At 37.9% G+C, this 20,499-nt stretch overlaps 1 protein-coding gene and 1 long non-coding RNA gene across 7 annotated transcripts in view; one reads left to right on the forward strand and one right to left on the reverse strand.

The window, feature by feature from the left end:
• The window catches only part of HDAC9 (histone deacetylase 9), a 927,702-nt gene that overhangs the window by 292,583 nt on the left and 614,620 nt on the right, over positions 1 to 20,499 (forward strand). The gene's annotated exons all lie outside the window — the stretch shown is intronic.
• LOC121474762 overlaps positions 1 to 20,499 on the reverse strand; it is a 90,253-nt gene that overhangs the window by 20,909 nt on the left and 48,845 nt on the right. For 2 of the 3 annotated variants that reach the window (XR_005983518.1, XR_005983517.1), the window contains exons 3-4: positions 20,176 to 20,326; positions 4,187 to 4,468 (exon numbers count right to left, since the gene is read on the reverse strand). This is a non-coding gene — a long non-coding RNA (uncharacterized LOC121474762). The remainder of the gene's footprint in view (positions 1 to 4,186; positions 4,469 to 20,175; positions 20,327 to 20,499) is intronic. The other variant, XR_005983516.1, reaches the window with a different exon arrangement.

A 20,499-nucleotide genomic window follows, 5' to 3' on the forward strand; every position in this document is an offset into this window, starting at 1 on the left:
AGAAGTATTTCAAGACTGTTAATTATACTAGATAGGTGTATGTTCAATAAAGTTTTCTTCTCTCTGCATGTATGCTTCTCAAATCCCATCATTTCCCTTTTGGATAAAGCACCATAAGAAATGAATACATTTATGTTAGTATGTTAGTGAATGTCACCAGTTGATAGTTTGGGTCTTGAATGTGTTGGTGTACTAAAGGAAATTTGCATAAATTTTGAAAATATACTTTGTGTATATCACAATTGATGTTTTATTGCTCTCTGGCCTGAGTTTGAGGCCTTTTCTCTGCTTCTTTTCAGAGGGGAGGAGTATTGAGAACCTCGAGCTAGCTAGAACAAATTTCAAATTGACTAAGGACTATATAGTTATATTTAGGATACTGTTTGTCTTGAACTATTTGCTGATGGAAGTTTTCTTCTAAGTTGGTTTTAGAAAATATTTCTAACACAGCATGATTGTGAATTTCACAGCCTCCCGATTTGCACAAACAAACCCAATGCACTGAAGCCTTTGATTCTTTTACTTTTAAGCCAGTTGATAACACTGCAGCTATTATTGATACTCTAAGAGCTGGAGGAAAGAATTCCCCAGTACAGGGCCTTTCACTAAGCAATTTCCCTCTTTCCAAACTTTGAGTAGCTTCGCCATTGCTTGTAAAAAAAAAAGAAAAAAAAAAGTCACAGTCTTTATAGCCCAAGGCTACATTTCAAGCCACTTTGTTGCAGCAAAGTTGTACCATTATATATTTGGTTCATGATACTTCATCATTTTCTGTTTCCTTTGGTCATCACAATTTTGATTTCCCGGTTTATCTTCCTTCTGTGTATCTCTGGTAAGATCCCATCTGCCGTAATGGCCCAGCCTAACTCATCAATGCACCTTTCCCCTTATCACTAACTCTGAACTCCTGTAGATTGCTTGTTTGTACCTCTAACACCATACATTTGTGTAGACTCTTTGTAAGTTCCCCTGCCAGCCCAGGTAAGCCTTTGGCAGCTTCGTAATATACACCCTGAGACCTATAGGTGTATCTGTAGTTCTCCCGTTTCCTTTTCTCTCTCTTTTTTAAGGCGAGGGTAGGGGCTGAAGGAAAGGGAGAGAGAGCATCTTAAGCAGGCTCCATGCCCAATGCAGAGCCCCACAGGGAGCTCAAGCTCACAACCCTGGGATTGTGACCTGAACCAAAATCAAGAATCAGACTTAACCGACTGAGCCACCCAGGTGCCCCTTTCTCTTTCTATTCTCTAGAATTCCTCATTTAGTTTCTACTTAACATTAACTGCAGTTTTACATGTTTAAATGGAGTCTTATTGTCAATGAATCCCTTGCACTGGGAATCTCATTTTGTAATTTTTATTTTTAAATGGCCTCTAAGTGTTGGCCCTATGTGTGGCACTTCTATCTTTTGAGGCCAGAAGAACCTTGAGACCATAACCTGAGACCCTGCTCCTCTCATCTTGAGCATGCCCTGCACTTGGTACCCTCTTAGAGGACAGAAATTAAGCACCTAAAAGAAGGTCCCATTTAACATTGCAGTGTGCATGGTGGTTCCTCCGTCCCTGTTGTGAAACCTTGTTAGGAGATCCAAAGTGACCTATCATGATGAAGTCACAGCTGGAAAAGAGAATGTTCAGTCTCTTTGGCTTCAAGCAATTTGTTCCCACTCATACTCAGTCCCCAGAGTGAAGAAGATTCTAGATTGCCTTCTTTAGCCTTTAAAGATCTTTTACTGAGTTCTACTCATGGAATTTTGTACTAGTCTTTTGGGACACACCACGTGGTCAAATCCATTCTCTACTTTTGGCAGAGATGTCCCTCATGGGTCCTCTCCGCTTAGCAATCTCTCCCTGTTCTTCCCTTCCCCCATTCCAGCAGTTGCCCATCTTTTCATGTCTTTGCACCCCTCTCGTGTCTGGCCTTTTATGGAGATTGTTACTCTCAGATCTATTTGTGCTGATAGATAAGGAATGGTGACCTTAGCTTCTGAGGATAGAAGACCTAATGAGGAAGACTATATCTCCAGCTCTTGAGTGTCTGTCTCTATCTTTGCTTAAAAAAAAAAAAAATATCTGTTTTTATGACCTTAACCTTTTCTGTGTTTCAATGTGGGGTGGGTCTGTGGCATGGTATGCCTTGTGACATCTTTCCTGTTCATAACTGTTCTTGCTCTATTCATGTTTATATTTCCAGCCAGTACCTAGTGAGAAGTCTTGCACACAGAAGGTGCTCAGTTAAATGCTAAATTCATAACCCCGTCCATTTAAAAAAAATTCCCACTTCTTATTCTCTTCTGCTTTTATAGAATCTTAGCACAATTAAAGCCTTTTTCTAAATTGCCTGTGTTGTATTTCTCAGTCAAAAGCTTGCAAAGAATATTTTAAACAGTTGTCGTGTGGGCTTTTCCTGAAATGCCATGTCACTCCAAAAGTGATACTCTGCTATTTTGACTACTTGTAGAAAATGAGGAAGGAGGTAGGCTGAACAGAGAGAAATTCCAACTGAAATAGTACTCCTAGCCAAGCCAATGGTGTAGGAACATTGCTTATCTTTAGACTTTTAGAAATAAGTAAGGCAGTGTGAATTTTAAAAAATCTTTCCTATCAGTGGCAAAAATAAATAAGACAATAATGGTAATCAGTACAGGGATAAACGATTGAACAAAAGCATCTCCTTTCTTGGATACTTTAAATACTAACTCCAATAGCAAAATATGGTTATATGCTTTGCTAGGGACTAGTGTGTGTGTGAGTAAAACAACAGATTCTATCAACTCGTTATCTGAAAAACACCTTAATGTTTTTTGCATGTTTTAAATTAGGTTGAAAGGAAAAAAAAAATTCTAGGATGGGATGGGGTGGGGGAAAGGAAGAGAAAAAAACTTCCATTCACATTTGATCACAGTAACTAAGTGACCTTCCTGTACTTTAAAAGATTCCTGAAATTTTATTTTTGAATTCTAGTAACATTATTTTAAGTTATACATAGGAAACGTGTTCATCTTGTCCAGGAGCAAAGATTCATTTCGTTTAACTATGTGGGCATGTTTTACAGAAACCAGGTAGATATTCTGACCCAAATCACCCTGGTGTGTTTGTATGTGGCGCTAACAAAATCAAATGATGCTACTCCCAAAATTGTCTCCAGAGTATATTATTTATGTTCTTAGTGGCCCCTGCCAAGTCCTCTGGAAAACTCTCCCTTGTTCATGATCCTCCACGAACAATGAGGAAGATGCCCATTGTGGGGGTCACATAGCTTTCAGAGCACACTCCCCACAAGCCTAAGTTTGGTGCCCCATGATTGTTTTGTTTCTGAGGAGAGAAGAGACATGAAGGAAGACAGGTTTTTGATGAGTAGCTTCAGAGTGCCTTATGGGAATAGTAATCAGATAATTTAAGTCTTTATAGTGGGCTCCTAATTGTCTTAGCAATTCTTTCAGAAATGTAGTGGGCTTCTGATATGCTGCTTCCAGTCAATTCAGTGATTTTCTAAATGCAGTTCCTAACTCTACTCTTTTTCTTTCCTCCCATCTCCTGTGCTGCTTTCTTGGTCCTGTGGTGGCCACCTTGAATCCCTGTGGACCAAAGGGAAGGCAGGTCATTGGGGTGGGCTAGCTGCAGTCTTATTTCTGTCCCAAAGTCTTTCTGGGGATTTTTAACAGTTGTTGTTCAGAGTTGGTCAAATATGAACTTATATTTATTTTTGCTATTTGAGGATCAGAAGCTGTCTGATTTTTTAGTTCTCCAAAGTCTTACATTTCTAAACTCTACTCCCTTTCATTTCTGTCTCCAAACTCCTTGATTTTCACCTAAGCTCGTATCTTTCTTGCTAGACCTGCTACTAAGCAGCAAGGAACAAATAACACCCGCTGATGTTGTGGCCTTTTGCAAATGCTTCTCCTAGAGCTGCAAGTTCACTAAGCACTTACTTTTTGAGTAATTGTAGGCTTCTGTTTTACTAACTGTTCTTTCTGTGGCACAAATCTCCAGCTTTCCTGGTGCTATATATCTGTTTCTTGCTACCTCTTTCTGACCACTAAGCTAATATCAAAATCTGGGGCCTTTGTTATGGTTCTCATTGTTTCAAGTTGTCAATTCATTTTTCTGTTAAGCTAGGCTAGGTGTGGTAACCGAGAGACCACACAATGTCAGTGGATTATCACAGTAAAGATTAATTTGTCACTTACATAAGAGTCTTTATAGTCCTTAGTCCATAAGGGTCCTCCTCAGAGGAGTTTAAATCAGCACAACAGCTTTCCTCTCCGGAGTGCCTCACGGATCCATATGGATGGTAGTTTTGAGATCTTGTGCACATGGCTTCCAGTGTTGCCCAGGCACTCCAAGGGAGACAGCACATAGAGGGGCACTCGTGGTCATTCTGTAGAGGCTGGATCTGGAGTGGCACAGGTCACTTCTGCTCATGTGCTATTGGAGAGTATGCTATCATTTCATCTTACAGCAGGAGAGGCCTGGATGTGGAGGAGCAGAGAAGCTTTTAGTAGTTAGCTAGTGGTCTCTGCCATAAGATGGTAGGAAGCAATTTATGTGTGTCAAAGGTATGAATAAGGGAGAGGAAAAGGAGTACCTGAGAGGCAACTGGACTTAATGACTTCATGATAAAGGACCAAAAGGTGAAGAAGAAACAGTGAACTAATGTTAATATCATGTGATACTCTGGAGATAGAAGTATTCTGCTTTTTTTGAAGGTAGCAAAGGAAAAGGAGGGATTTAATAAAAGTTGGTCTCCATGGTTGCATGATTTAAAGACTGTGTGACTTCCTGAGGATATCGTTTTCAAATTTATTTTGGCATTTTGTGAACATGAATAACGTTCTCTACACACATCAGTTAAGGTAGTTGTTTTGAAAAAAATATTTTTAGATCTCAATTGTGCTTGCCCCTGGAGAAACAAAGACACACACACACACAGACACATACACAATTGAGAAGGGAGGCAGTGGGGAAAGAGACAAGCATGAGAACCAAATTTTTTTTTCAAGATTTGACCATTTTTCTTGGCTTTCTTGGGAAAAAAAATATAGCTGTATTTAAAAGTAATTCTCCAGTAATGATGAGATGATGTTCATGTAGCTCTTGGTAGCTTATTGCTTCCTGGAATCAGCTGATAGAACTGCAGAGGAGGTTTCTATGCTAACCTGCAGGCTTCTTCAGAATTTTAGATAAGATCCTAGTAGGGTCAGCAAGTCTTGTCTCTCACAGAAACTGTAGGTTCATAGAAACTCTCAAGGCTTATTTCTATTCTTAAATGTATGATCTTATTATTCTTGCTCTTTTTTTCTGTCACCTTTTTTAGGCTAGCCACTTTGCGTGCCGTTTCTGAGTTCCTGCAGTAGTTTTGCAATGGCTGCTAATGTCTCTCCACTTCATTATATATTCTGTACCCTGCTTTTTCCTGCTCGTAAAAACCAATTGCTTATCTTTTCCCTAGTATATATTTTAAGATCTTTCACTATTTGTGCCTAGACAAGGCCTGCCCTGGCAGCTAGAGATCTTCAGTTCTGGTTTTGAGTTCACCACAATCAGCTACATCAACTATAGAGAAGTCTAAAATTCTCCAGCTTCTTTGCAGAATAATAATATTTCTTGCTCAAAGAAGATTCAAAAACATTGTGCACTATATCTTTTTCTTAGTAATCTAAAATTGCACAGTGGCACATTTAAAGGTTCTGAGAATTCCTACCACAAAGTGACTTAGTTACCTGGGTTTAACCCTGAGTACCCCTCACATATTGACCATCAAATCCTATTATTCACACACCACTTAGTGATACTCCAAGCAAATAGTGTTCCCCAGAACACACACTTGGAAATAGTGAACTACATTTGATGACATTAAAAGGGCCTTGCAAACATTTCTCCCCTTTTTTGTCTTTATTACTTATTGAGAATGGCAGTTCTAGAGTAAGACACCTGGATGTAAGTCCTGAGTTTCCTTACTACTTTGGCAACTGTGGGTGAGTTACTTAATCTTTTAATTCCCTGGTTTTTCTTTTGTCAAATGGACAGTAGTACCTTTTACCTCCTGAAGTTCTTTTTGGGATTACATGAGTTTTTACAGGTTTGGGGTTCATAGATGAGCCTGGGATGCAGCTCTCAGTTAGCAATGCCTATTATTAGTCACTATCTCCTTCCTGTACCTTTTACTTTTCCATACTTTTCCCTCATATAAAATGACTTTCCCAACCTCATCACTTAGCAGCTAACACCTTCTTGAGTGAGGTGACCAAGATATAGTGAGAAGAGTGCAGTTTTTAGATTTGTGTTCTCATCCCCTTACCACAACTTACAAGTTGTGTCACGTGGGCGGGTTGCTTAGGCTCCCTGGACTACAAATCCCCTGGCAAACTGCAATCATCCATGATCCACAGATTTGCTGTGAATGCTCAGTTATACATTTTCTCTGTCTCTCTCTCTTTCACATACACACACTATATATATATATAGATGTTCTGCATAGGTGGTGCTAATCTCATTAACTGACATGCATAGGTGTTTGGTAAATGAAGACAGTTGCTATTATTGTAATTATTACATTATTAGTTTAATTCCTGTTCTCCTGGTGTCACTTTTCCTGACCACTATAGTCCACATACTATAATTTTCCCTAGAAGAGCTTGACTTCTGTGTATCATACATCTGTGTCATTTTATTATTGACATTTTTTATATTCTAACTAATTATTGGCAGATAATGAAGTCATTCAAGTTAAGGATTTACATTTCATGCTTTTAATTTGCTAGCAGACATGGCTTTTCACTTTTCACAGGAGAAGGTCTCCTCTGAATCAATTTATCTTAAAAAAGAGCCAGAAGAGGGCAAAAAGAAACAATGGAACATCCTTTTCTGCTGACCCTGTTTATTTGCTAGATTGTGACATTCAGGGTCAAGACTCCACTAGAATGCTCAAAAGGCACGACAGATGGGAGGTGCTGGATGTAGGCTTGGACATAACTGACAAAAAAATAATTGAAAATATTTAAAATTTTGCCAAGATTTATATTAAAAAGTATGAAGGTTTATATAAATGCTATTAGAAATGCAAATGGATCTAACAATGCTTTGATAGTGATTTTAAAGTCATAAGGAAGTATGTAAAACTGTGTGCCGTAATTTTTCAAACTTAGATAAAATGAATGTTTTCAAAAAGAAAAACAAATTGACTTATGATGAGAGAGAAAACCTGAGGGTTGGCAGGCAGTAAAGAAAAGAAATTAACTCAGGCCAATGTGCATGGTGAATTAAACCAGTCAAGTTTGTAAGATGTATCTTGTACAAGGGATAAAACATTCAGTTGGTCAACATGGAAATTAGGAGAAAAAGGATTTTGGAGGAGAGATCTGTTGGACTGATATCAGGGCCATTTCCATAAGATGTGATTAGCCCTGGAGAGTGAAGAGAAGGGACAACGAAAGGGAGTGGAAGCAAGTGTGGCAAAATATTAATCTATGTTAAATCAAGCATGCTTCTCATTTTATTTTTATTTCTTTTCTGGACATTTGAAATATTTCAAGGTTTAAAACTTTTTTTTAAAGGTTTTATTTATTTATTCATGAGAGACACAGAGAGGCAGAGACCTAGGCAGAGGGAGAAGCAGGTTCCCCACGGGGAGTCCAATGTGGAACTTGATCCTAGGACTCCAGGATCATGACCTGAGCCAAAGACAGGCACTCAACCACTGAGAAACCCAGGTGACCCTGAAATTAAGTTTTTATGAGAAAATCCTGCCATTTGCAACAACATGGATAGGTCTTAGGAAAAGAGATCTGTCTTGTCGTTGTCAGAGGTGGAGGAGGGGAAATTAGAGGAAAGTCATCAAAAGTTACAAACTTCTACTTATAAATAAGTACTAGGATGTAATGTACTGCACGATGACTATAGCTAACACAGCTGTGTGATTGTGGGTGTTAAGAGAGTAAGTCTTAAGAGTTCTCGTCCCAAGGTGAATTTTTTTTCCTTTTTTTTTTTTTTTTTTTTTACTGTATCCATATGAGAAGATGGATGCAAGCTGAACCAATTGTGGGGATCATTTCACAATCTGTGGTAAAATCAAACCATTATGCTGCCTGCCCTAAACTTATACAGTGATGTACATCAATTATTTCCCAGTAAAGCTAGAAAAAAAATAGGTTTTTAAAAGAATGGATGAGATGAGGTGGGAACAAGGAGCAGAACACTTTATCTGGAGTAGTTTTTTGTTTAGAAGTACAGAAGAGTGTGCTAAAATTAAAGCTACGAATTTTAGAGAGCCTCTCATTTCCCATCCCTGCTACTCTGACAAAGCTGCTTTTAATACCCGAGATGCTGAAAGCTTAGGAAGTATATATATTTTAAGTGAAATCATTTTGGCCTTCCTTTTCTTGGTTATGGGAAATTGTTTCAGTGAAAATTTCCTACGGGCTGCTTGAAAGCAACGCATGAAACAATGGGCCTTGTGGCAAGTGAAATGCGTGTGGGGAAGTACTTAGAGTTTAATGTGAGTTATTTTTATTTCCATTCATAGACGTGTCTCAGTGAAGTTCAAATTATCCCTTGGACAGTAGAAAGCAGTCTGTTAATTTAAAGCTAGACTTTTTTTAGTTCCATAAAGCCAAATTTAGGATAGATTTCAAAAGCTAAATAAACAACAGTCTACCTCCCCATTAAAAATGAGTGTGTCAGGTTTCTGTGTACTTGTCTTTAAATAATCTCCATTTAGCATTTCTGCGGGAGGCCTTCAATATTTAGGAGAACATCCTTTACAATCATACCTTGTTTGTTAAAGGGATGCTTAGCTGTGGAGGCCATCTTAAGTTTATTACTAAAATTCTCTAAGTGCCTTGTTGATTTTAACAAACTAAAATGGAGGCTGTGAAGGTGCATTTTGAGAGGGAGGTATTTGAGATGCTGGGGGGTGACAAAGGCTGAAATCTTTGGAGATACTGCTCAGTGTCCTCTTTCTGTGATGCTGTAAAATATTTTTTCAAAAAATTGTCAGAGGAAACGAATGTTCTACTTTATAGAAATGGTTCTGAATCTTGATTCTTATCTTTTTTTAAAGATTTTATTTATTTATTCATGAGAGAGAGAGAGAGAGAGAGAGAGAGGCAGAGACACAGGTAGAGGGAGAAGCAGGCTCCACGCAGGGAGCCTGACATGGGACTCAATCCCGGGTCTCCAGGATCAGGCCCTGGGCTGAAGGTGGCGCTAAACCGCTGAGCCACCCGGGCTGCCCTGAATCTTGATTCTTAATCAGAAATCACCTGTGGAGTTCTTTGAAAAATGTATATATTGGGGCCCTGTTTTGGAAATTCTGACTCAGGAGTTTAAGGGAATGGGGTGTGTATGTGTATAAAGTTCCACAAATTATTCTTAAGCAAATTCCAGGTTTGAGGACTATTAAATTTAACTTGGTTTCTTCACTGGAAACTCACCGTGTAAGAACTACACTCTGCAGATTTCTTGCAGGTCAAATTGTAAGAGGGCTCCTACTTAGGAGAAGGTAAGGTAAAGGTTTAAGAGAACCCCTAAATGTGTCATTTCTTTTATTAAAGAACTCTTTACAAATCAAACAGTAAGAGTTATTTATGTATTTTTAGTTAGTTATGTATTTTAGTTTTCAAAACTTCATTTACCATAATTTAATAAGATTCGACTAATGCTTCATTGAGTTAAATATGTAGATATTAGGAAATTTAACAGTAATCTTATAATCATGATAAGTCAATATGATTTACAGAAAAATTTCCATCAAGATTATAGTATTTTACAATATGGATTTATTTATTTATTTATCTTTCTTCAAGTTTTTATTTAAGTTCCAGTTAGTTTACATATAGTGTAATATTAGTTTTAGGAGTAGAATTTAGTGATGCATCACTTCCATACAACACCTGATGCTAATTACTATAAGTGCACTCCTTAATGTCTTCACTCATTTAACTCATCCTCCCATCCACCCTCCTCCAGCAACCTGCAGTTTGCTCTCCATAGTTAAGAGCCTTTTTTATGATTTGTCTCTTTTTTTCCCATCTTCATCTGTTTTGTTTCTTAAATTCCACATATGAGTGGAATCACTTGGTATTTGTCTTTGTCTGACTGACTTACTTCACTAAGCATAATAGTTCTATCCACATCATTGCAAATGGCCAAGATTTCATTCTTTTTTATGGTTGAGTAATATTCCATTGTGTATGTGTATGTGTATATATATATATACACACACACATAAACAATGTCTTCTTTGACACAATGTCAAAGGATATGTGTGTGTGTGTGTGTGTGTGTGTACCACATCTTCTTTATCTATTCACCAGTCAATTGACATTTGAACTATTTCCATAATTTGGCGATAATGCTGCTATAAATATTGGGTGTACATGTCCCTTTGAATCAGTATTTTTGTATCCTTTGGGTAAATACCTAGTAGTGCAGTTGCTGGATCATAAGGTAGCTCTATTTTTAGCTTTTTGAGGAACCTCCTCACTATTTTCCAGAGTGGCTACATCAGTTTCCACCAACAGTGTATCCTTGTCAACACCTGCTTTTCTTGTGTTGTTGATTTTAGCCATTCTTACAGGTATGAGGTGATACCTCATGGTAGTTTGATTTGTATTTCCCTGATGGTTAGTGATGTTGAACATCTTTTCATATGTCTGTTAGACGTCTGGATGTCTTCTTTGGAAAAATATCTATTCATGTCTTCTGCCCATTTCTTAACTGGATTATGTGTTTTTGAAGGTATTAGGTTTGGGTAAGTTTTTTATAGATTTTTGGATTCTAGCTTTTTATCTAATATGTTATTTGCAAATATCTTCTCCCATTCCCTCAGTTGTCTTGTTAGTTTTGTTGTTTCCTTTGTTGTGCAGAAGGTTATTATCTTGATGAGTCCCAATATCCCAATAGTTCATTTTTGCTTTTGTTTCCCTTGTCTCTGGAGAAGTATCTAGTAATAAGTTGCTACAGTCATGTCAAAGAGGTTGCTGCCTGTGTTCTCCTCTAGGATTTTGATGGTTTCCTGTCTCACATTTAGGTCTTTCATCCATTTTGAATGTATTTTTATGTATAGTGTTAAGAAAGTGGTGCAGTTTCATTCTTTTGCACATTGCTCAACATCTAGTTTTCCCAACATCATTTGTTGAAGAGACTGTCTTTTTTTCCCATTGAATAGTCTCTCCTGCTGTGTCAAAAATTAGTTGACCCCATTAGTTGTGGGTCCATTTCTGGATTTTCTATTTTGTTCCATTAATCTATGTGTCTGTAATGTGGATTTAAATGGATAATTATACTATGTTTGACATCCTACCAAGAGGATTATTTTTGTAGAAATGCTCTGGTATATGGTAGAAATGCTCTGGTATATGTAGAAATGCTCTGGTGTATGTAGAAATGCTCTGGTATTATTTTTGTAGAAATGCTCTGGTATATGGAGGCAGCTCTGATAAAATGGACAGAGCATGGTAGTTGAAGTTAAATTCAAACTTTGAACCATGGTTCTCCCACTAGCTGTTTGACCTGGTAAGTAATGTAACTTTAAAATAATTTTATCAACTTTACCAGGTTATGTTCTGTAAAAGAGATAATGTGTGAAGTGCTACATGAGTATAGAGCAGTATTATTAATTATTGGATTGGGATTCACTTTGTACCTTTTTTCTATTGGAAAATGAGGTACATATGTGTATGGCTATTTCATGTGGTAATTTTGTGTATGTAGATGGTGGAATTGCAGGAGAAATGAATTATGCCAAACATTTTCACATTTATATTTTTAGCAACCTAAGCCTTCCAAAAGGAAATTATGGTATATATCTCTGCACTTTTTTGGGAAGGAGTGCATTCTTTGTTAGAGTGTTCTCAGGTGTGATCATTCTCCCCAGAGACTAGATTTCTTTGATATTACTTATGATGACATAAAAGATATATTCTGTGTGTTAGAAACTTGACATTGCCAACTCGTATAAGACTTTTTTAGCCTGAAACTTTCAACCACTGCTCCCCCAAGGCCATTATATTATTTCAGAGAAGAAGCCTGAAGCTTTTAATTTTTCCTCAAAGATTCTAGAGCTATAGAATGTCATATTGACTCTGTAACATTTAATAAATTTTTTAGGTGACAAAAATTGGGAGATACCTTCTTTTTAAAATATATATTGGGATGCCTGGGTGGCTCAGTGGTTGAGCATCTGCCTTGGGCTCAGGGGGTGATCCCAGAGTTCTGGTATTGAGTCCCACATCAGGCTCCCTACGGGGAAACTACTTCTCCCTCTGCCTGTGTCTCTGCCTCTCTCTGTGTGTCTCTCATGAATAAATAAAATCTTTAATTAAAAGAAAAGAAAATTTATATATCATTCTAGTGGTTGATTCTGCCTTTGATTATATGTTCTCACATGATGAATTACAATATTTTGAATTATACTTTTTATTCTATTTGGAGAGTTGTAGGAAAAAGGCAATCTTTTAATACTACTACTAGTTACATAGATTGTCCTGACTATCAAATTGTTATGTCTCCCAAACTCCCTTTCATTCCCTAGTCCTTTTCTCCTTTCCTTCCACAAATGTTTATCCAGGGACACTGTGTGGCAGGCAGTAGGCACTGGGAATAGATACTAATAAAAAACCCAAAGTCACTGCTTTTATAGAACTTGCATTCTAGTGAGGGAAGCAAACAATAAATACGTTAAAAACCTATCTCAAATGCTGAAACGGTAAGAACTACGCAGGTCTTAGCAAGGTGCTGTTGTAGAGGGAACAAGAAGTAGTATACATGGACTCATCTCCTTGTATGAGATGTGGGATGTGAAAACAGGTTATTCGTATCCCCAATAGTTTAGAAACAAAGAGGAGTTGATATCCCCCCACTCCCATTCCCTCCTTATACATTCCCCACTGTAATTTTATTTACCCTTTGAGGCTTCTCTTGCCTTTTTATTTGAACCCAAGTCTATCCCTGTAAATTGTTTTAAAGGATAGAGGTCAAGGTGTTAATTTTTACACCTGACTGGCACTGTTAAGAGATGATGCCTTTAAGTTTCACACCCCTTTATTGAGACCAGGCTGAAAAATTCCAGGTGTCTGATTAGTGGTGTTAATTGTGTTCAGCCAATACATTAAAGACTGTGAAATACTGGAATTTTACTTGGGAAAAGTACTTCAGTGAGCATGTTCTTTTTGGAACTGCTGATTCATTTTGGCTTATTTTGATGGTAGAATTAACTTAGGCTGATGATTGTCATCTTGTCCAAAACCAAATTCCTTTGGTTTCTTTTATCTTTTTTTTGACTTTGGATGTAATGCCTTCCCTACCTCATTGCCCCACCCCCCACCCCCCAACTCTTTCAAGGAGAGAAGGTAATGCTGTATTGGAAAAAAAAAATGTTTCCTACCTTTGGGCAGAACAAGAAACGAACAGAGGGAGTAGGTTTGGGATGCATAAAAGTTGGTTCAGGAAACTAATAGATGTGAATGGAAAGAGAACAGGTGCATTCAAGTACATATCCGCACAGCTGTGTGAAAGAGGATAGAGACGAAATGGAGTGGTATGGTATGTTAGTGTTCAGATAATTTCTGATGACATAAAATAAGATTTTGTCCTTTGATGACTCTTGCTTTAAACCTCAGAAAATAAAACACTGCCTTAGAATTGAGTTTGTTTATTTTTCTTCTTTTGTCTTTTAACAGCTTATAATATTTTCCAGCTTTCTTGCTTACAAGAATTGTGGTGGGCCTCATAGGTCCTTAAGATTTGACAAGTGGAAAGACATAAGATTATGGGTGTGATCCTTTGTTCAACTCAATGGCTGAACTGTGTTAGCCCACTGAATTCTTTCAGATATATTTCCATCATAATTTTATCATTTAAGTGTGACTAAACTGAGTTTAGCCAATTTTGATACATTTTTAAAAATAATGTGCTGCTGAGCTAAGACTCTCTATGCCATATTTCAGCCCCAAGCAAATTTTTATGACAAAGTAATGAACCCCTGGAAACAGGTTTATAATGGAAAATGCAACTTGACCTTAACTAGAGGAGCCCAAGTGCACCTTACAATAGCACATTTTTGAAACATACAAAATCCTTTTCTCCCAAGGGTGGTGTCACAGGAGGAAGGTGTATAATAATAGTTGTATTTACCATAAATACCTAACATATTTTATGATGATTTGATTCTATTAAAAATTTCACCTTATAGATTTTAATAAAGCCGCCTATGGGCAAAGTTATTGCAGTTGGATTTCTTTTCCTTTGCCTACTGGTCTCAGTGGAAAGAAGCAAGCAACCCTTATAAAAGGCTTTAGTTTTTAGTACCTGGTTAATAAAAAATAATTTCCTCTCCTTTGGACTTGTTCATGAAGCTGAAAAATGACTCTGCAGGTCAGTGGTGTGTGGCAAAGCTAATTTCTATAAGCTTTTTATCAGGTGGTACTGAGTAAAACAATATGGGAAAAATCCACCCTTCTGTACCGAATTTACAAGGGTGAGAGTTATCCCCAGCATCACTAAAAAGGAAAAAAAAATGACACTTTTTCTTTAAGATTTCTACCAGTACACCAAAAAAAAAATCTGAGATACAAAGGTACTGAAGGAAAAACCATAGTGTCTGGAAAATTTCGGTTAAGTATAGATTTAAAAATTAGATACAAATGGCACTCATTGTTTAAAACACAATAAAACTTAACTTTTATTTGTTGTTTTGTTGACAAGGGAACCTCATAGTAGTAGTAAATGTGAGTGAGGCAACCCATATCATAGTAATTCAGAAAGTGGTTTTCATCAAACAACATCCAAGTCTCCCTCTCCCCAAGCATCACATTTTCTCAGAGGAACATTAGGAAAACATTCTAATCAAGAAGAATCAGGCCTCTTCCCTTGAAATTCAGCAAACTGTTTGCTGCACATCATGCAGAGTGTGGCAGCAAGGAATACCAGACCCTTTCTATATCTCCAGGATATTCACAGGCCACCTTCTGGGAAAGAAGTTGGGAGGGAGCAGGGCTGCCCAACAGGGCCAGGCACTTGTGTAGTGGGCAGCACTGATCCAGATAGGCTTGAAGTCCTATTCCTGTCTCTACTTCTTCTGGCTGGGGAAATTCAAGGTGCATAACAGCAATGTTGCTTGGTGATGGTGGTGGTGGTGGTGGTACAGATCCACTTTTTACCACCGTTCTTTGAAGACACCCAGGGACCCTCAGAGTCCAAAGGGAGAATCAAAAACTGTAGGGATTTGGAGAGGTCATGGGATTTGATTATTTTTATTTCAATGGCTGATATGGATACTCAGATATTACATTAGGTAGAAGGAAGAATGTGATACTTGGGAGCCATGCCTTGATGAAGCTAAAAAGACAAAAACAATTATAAGTCTTTTGACAGAAGTAGCCAGAGAACCAATTTCCCTTTTTAAAACTCAATTTAACAACAACCACCCAAAAGTAAAAGCGTGTGGTGTGTAATTGTGAGATATTTTGGATCATCAGGTTAAAAACTAAAAAGTTGCCAATACACTGCTATTGCCAATCCACTGCTATAGAATTGGTTGGGGTAGTGATTGACAGAAGAAAGACACATCCTACTACTAATCTGGGCAGACAGATTTATAAAGGATGGGTGTGGACTCAGACGAGTGTATTATTCTGGGAGCCCCAAGATTGGCAATGTTCCCTCACATCGGATGACCTTGGACATGTGGACATTCACTGAAAGGGTGTCCAAGAGGTGTAGACGGGAGCCAAAGAAGAGTAGGCAAGAGGTTAGCAGACAGTTTTGGAATGGGAGAGGGTGCTGACCAATGAGACAGAAAAATGGAGAGCCCTGCTTTGATTGATATGTGGAATTATGTGACTCAAGTAGAACAGGACAGAGCTGAATCAGGGCTCTGTTGGATGGATGAAGCAGAGGAGCTCAGCTGTGATGAAGCCAGTTAGCTGCCAGGCCCAGGAAAGGGAGAACGGCCTCCACTGATCTTCAAGAACTGGAGATTGTGTCATGTAAATCAAGTCTGCATTTTGCAAAAGTAACTTTCCTCTTAGGTTTTCTTTTCCTAATGGAGCAAGATCTGAGTGTTTAGGTTAAGCTATCAGATGTTAAATAAACACAGCAGTCCAATTTGTGTAAACTAGGCTGGGAAACTTCAGTTGTGGTATGAAAATGATGGGAAACTCTTAAATCTAAACTTAATCATTTTGTGGCTGTTTTGGAGGAAATAAATCTTATATTTCACCCACCTTTCGTTACTTTTAGTCCCTTCTGCTTGTGGCATGTGAAATATTTGCTATTTGAACACTACTAAGAGTTGGAATCTTTATGAAACATCGTACATTTGCTTAAAGTATGACGCAGATATGAATTTACAGGCTAATGAATTTATAGGCTAACAGGCCCAAATAAAATGATCTGATGGTCTCCTCCAGGGTGCTGTGAAAGAGATTTGTACTCAAAGAAGGACAGCTCCTCCTTAATCTTGACACATCTACTGGGTGTGATTGCTTCACAAGATTCTACAGATGTTTACCACACTTGGTAGTTGGGGAGAAGAGTTGGGAAGAAGTGCTGGAGGTTGGCATGACCCAACCCTTCTTGACCTTCTCTAACCTGCGATCTCTGTGCTTTGCCTCATAATACTTTGTGCCACCCATTTAGCCATATTTAAAGTGATGGAGCTAGAATGGGGGTAACTATACCGGGAAATCACTAATGCCCCATCAGCGTTATATCAGCAACAAAGAATACTCTTTCCTCTTGTCAAAGCTGTTCTTGAAAATCTGCCTTATGTGCATTTCTAGACTAAACTCATTAAATGCACGAGACTTCAAAGAATCCCATGCGTTGAGCCCTATCCTATCCTCCTTGTCATTTTCATTCCACACTCTTCAGTTTCTTGCACTTCTCTCAGCCAGGATTACTACTCCTAGCTCACAATATGTCCTTACCTACTTCTGGGGTTTATTTATACAGGTGTTCCTCTGATCCTCTTCCCATTTTCTCCTATCCAGATTTTAACTATTCTGAGAGACCCAATTAAAATAAAACTTATGTTTAAGAAGTCTTTCTTGATTTTCTCAATCTGTTGTTTCCTCTTTCACCTTCCATCAGACTTTATTCATATAATCCTTTGTGACACTTATTTGTTTCCTTGTCTCTTTCCCCTCCTGACAGTCTCTTCTGTAAATAACTTAAGTATCTTAATGCATGATTGGGTGAGGTAAGGGGTGGGCCAGGGTAGGAGACAGGGGCCAGTTTATGGAAGCTTTTGTTTGCTAAGATGAGGAGCTTGAATTTTATCCTGTTTGTGATGAAATATCATCAGAAAGCTTCAGATATGTGAGAAGTGTGATAAGATTGTTGGTTGAAAGAACTCATTCTTATGACAATGTGGATAATGAATCTGGAGTTGGGGGACTGGTTAATATTTAGGATTGCTGAGGTTGGAATGAATTTTGTAGTGTTAACGGCACCTAAGACAGCTGACTGAATGGTGGCTTTCATGCCCTTCTTCATTGGCTGGGTGCCTCTTCCAAGAGAAAAGTCAATAACACACCATATACATTGTATGAACCTTCAGAGAGAAAATTTTGGGTGGCATAGCAAGTCTAAAAAAAATCCACGGGAAATATGATGTTCTAAACAGAGTGATTATATAAAACACTGGCTTGTGGCTTAAGCAAACACAATCATAGAATTGCATAGCTGTGAGTCAGAGCCGGCTAGGTCCTTAAAGTCCCTTGCTTGATAGCAAATTAGTGGCTAGGGAAATATGTTTACATTTCATTTCTTATTGTACATCTGATTGCATGTTTTGCGAGCTGGATACAAAATTTCTTTATTTACAAATTTGGAGTAGGGAATTATATTGACTGTGCATACAGACTTAAACTTCCCAGTGAAGTGTATATAAATACAGTGAGGTATATCCTTACATAGTAAGAGATTGCTAATTTGCCATTTTATTTCAAATAGAAATGTGAAGAAGATACTATAAAGAAATCCAGTCACACTTATGGTAAAATCATCACTACTATAGAGTGGCATAGAAGTCTCATGACTTGATCACTAATAATTTATTGGTGTGAGGCAAAACAGCTATTTTTAATTAGTTTCTTTCTATGTGATTCCACATTTCTTTCTGTCATATAACAAGCACTTTATGACGCTCATTACTTTCCTGTGTTTTTCCTCTAGACTGTGTGATTTTTGAAGGCAGGGCCTGCTATATATTTGGTTGTAGCCTTTGTAGCCCCAGAGTCTAACAGAGTGCCTGATTTTGGTAATTATTCCATGTATGTTTGTTAGAATTGAGTGCCAAAATGAATTGAGTAAACAAATGTAAATGAATAAATGAAGAAATGTTAGTCAGTGAACTGTAGGTGAGTTGGCCTCCATTGTAAACATTTATTGTGTACCTACTATTTCCCAGGCTCTGGGCTGGTATAGCAATGGTAAGCAAGACAGAAATAGTTCTTAACCCTTAAAGCTCTTGCTTTCAAGGGCAAGACATATGTTAATCAAATAACTATAGAGGACCACTTTCCCAATCTATGGGTTTTTTGACCTATGTGTTGAGTTCTTTGCTCTGTTTCTAGAATAACCTCTGGGTTGTATTTGATTATTTCTTTTTGTGACCCAAGAATCACTTCTTCTTTGCCAAAGGAAAGTGTTCCTTGAACCCTTGAATGTCCCCTGTAGTGGGTATCCTTTGTTTACCAGGGACAAAGAATGTTGTACATTTAAATTTGGCTTCTCTGTTGATTCCATTCTGAGGTCTCAAGCTGCTGTAACAACCTCAAAGTGGAATGGCAACTATGTAGGCAAACAAGAATCTGAAAATGAGTGAACAGGCAATAGGAACAGGGGATTCCAAGTGCATATCCATCCTTTCATGACTGGTCAGTTCAGGGAGGAAAATCTCAAAACAAAACAAAACAAAAACCATCCCATGGCTCTCACAGTCCTTACCAGCACAATATGGCTAGGCACTTAGTAAATTACATATGGTTCAAATTCTTAAAATTCTATGAAGCATTTATGAGTTGAATGTTAGAGCACCAGGGATGCCTTGGTTTCGTAGAATAGTAGTAAAGCTGGCAAAATGGTTTTTAGACGTTGGTTAGGACGGTGCTCTGGAGGTGTTAAAGGAAAGTAGTGCTGCTATCCTCAGTTGTTGAAAGAAATCTGATTATGTTTTCTTTTGTCTAGATATGTAAGAAAATTCGATTATTGGGGTAGATTGAAATCCTTTAAGATTGGATCCTAAATCATTTTTCAGGTAGAGATAATGAAGTAATGAGCACAAATGCTTTGGACCAATACTTGGGAATCTACCAGAAGTGGATTTGCATTCTGGTCATATTCTTTTTTAAAAAAATATTTTATTTATTTATTCATGAGAAACAGAGGTGGGGGGCAGAGGGAGAAGCAGGCTCCATGCAGGGGGCCCATCGTGGGACTCGATCCTGGGTGTCCAGGATCATGCCCTGGGCTAAAGACTGTGCTAAACTGCTGAGCCACCCAGGCTACCTCTGGTCATATTCAATTGTGTGTTAATGGTCAAGTTATTCAGCATTGTACTTACATAATATTTGCATTGTGGAATTATTGGGAGGGCTAAGTGAGATGATACATAGAAGGCTTTCCATTCTGCTTGGTACAAATTTGTACTCAACACATGCCAGTTATTGTTATGATTATTCTTAATCTGTGGATTTGCTAGGAAGGAATGAATTCTGTTAAAATCAGCAGATGTTGAAGAACCAGCCTAATGATTTGTGCTCATTAGATGATCAGATACATGAGGGAAGGAATGTGTTGTTTTTAATCCCTGTACTTACAGTACCTTGTTCTTAGGTTATAGAAGGCACACAATGAAATAAGAATGAATGAATGAACCACATCCTAACTTGTGTCTGTCTGTTGGCCTTTATGTATGTAGATATTCTCTCAGTACAGAAAAGTCAGACATCATATAATACCTCCACTAGCTTTCTGGCATAAATCTTTTAATTACCCCCTAAGGAAGCCAGTTCACATAAATAAAACACTAGAAAAAGAAAATAGCTCTGCCTGGTATTGTAAGTTCAGAAAAATAACCAATTTCTTAATATGGTAGTAATTCCTAGTATGGCTAGCTGTGCTGGGACTGAGACCAAGGGCTTGACACTAATGGGCCGTTTATGAAACTTACATAGCCTGAAGTCATCTTATCGGAATGTCGTTAGTAGCCATCACCATTGTTACAGGAAAGAATTGGGAGACTTTTTCTTTCTTGCAGTGCTCTCTTTAAATTGCTGTATTTTGTGGGCTCCACATTTGAGATCATGGTTTAAGATATTCACCTAAGAACAAACAGTCCCAGTAAATGTATGATAATTTCTAATGCAGCCTCTCGGTAATGGGAACGAAACAAACAACACAGACTTACCAATAGTGCAGCCACACTAGGAAAGGAACAGATTGAATTTGGAACCAGAGTGACCGAGTCCAAATAAAATCCTTCAGGTAGCGATTT

Source organism: Vulpes lagopus, chromosome 13 (genome assembly GCF_018345385.1).
Source record: "Vulpes lagopus strain Blue_001 chromosome 13, ASM1834538v1, whole genome shotgun sequence".
Taxonomy (NCBI): Eukaryota; Metazoa; Chordata; class Mammalia; order Carnivora; family Canidae; genus Vulpes; species Vulpes lagopus.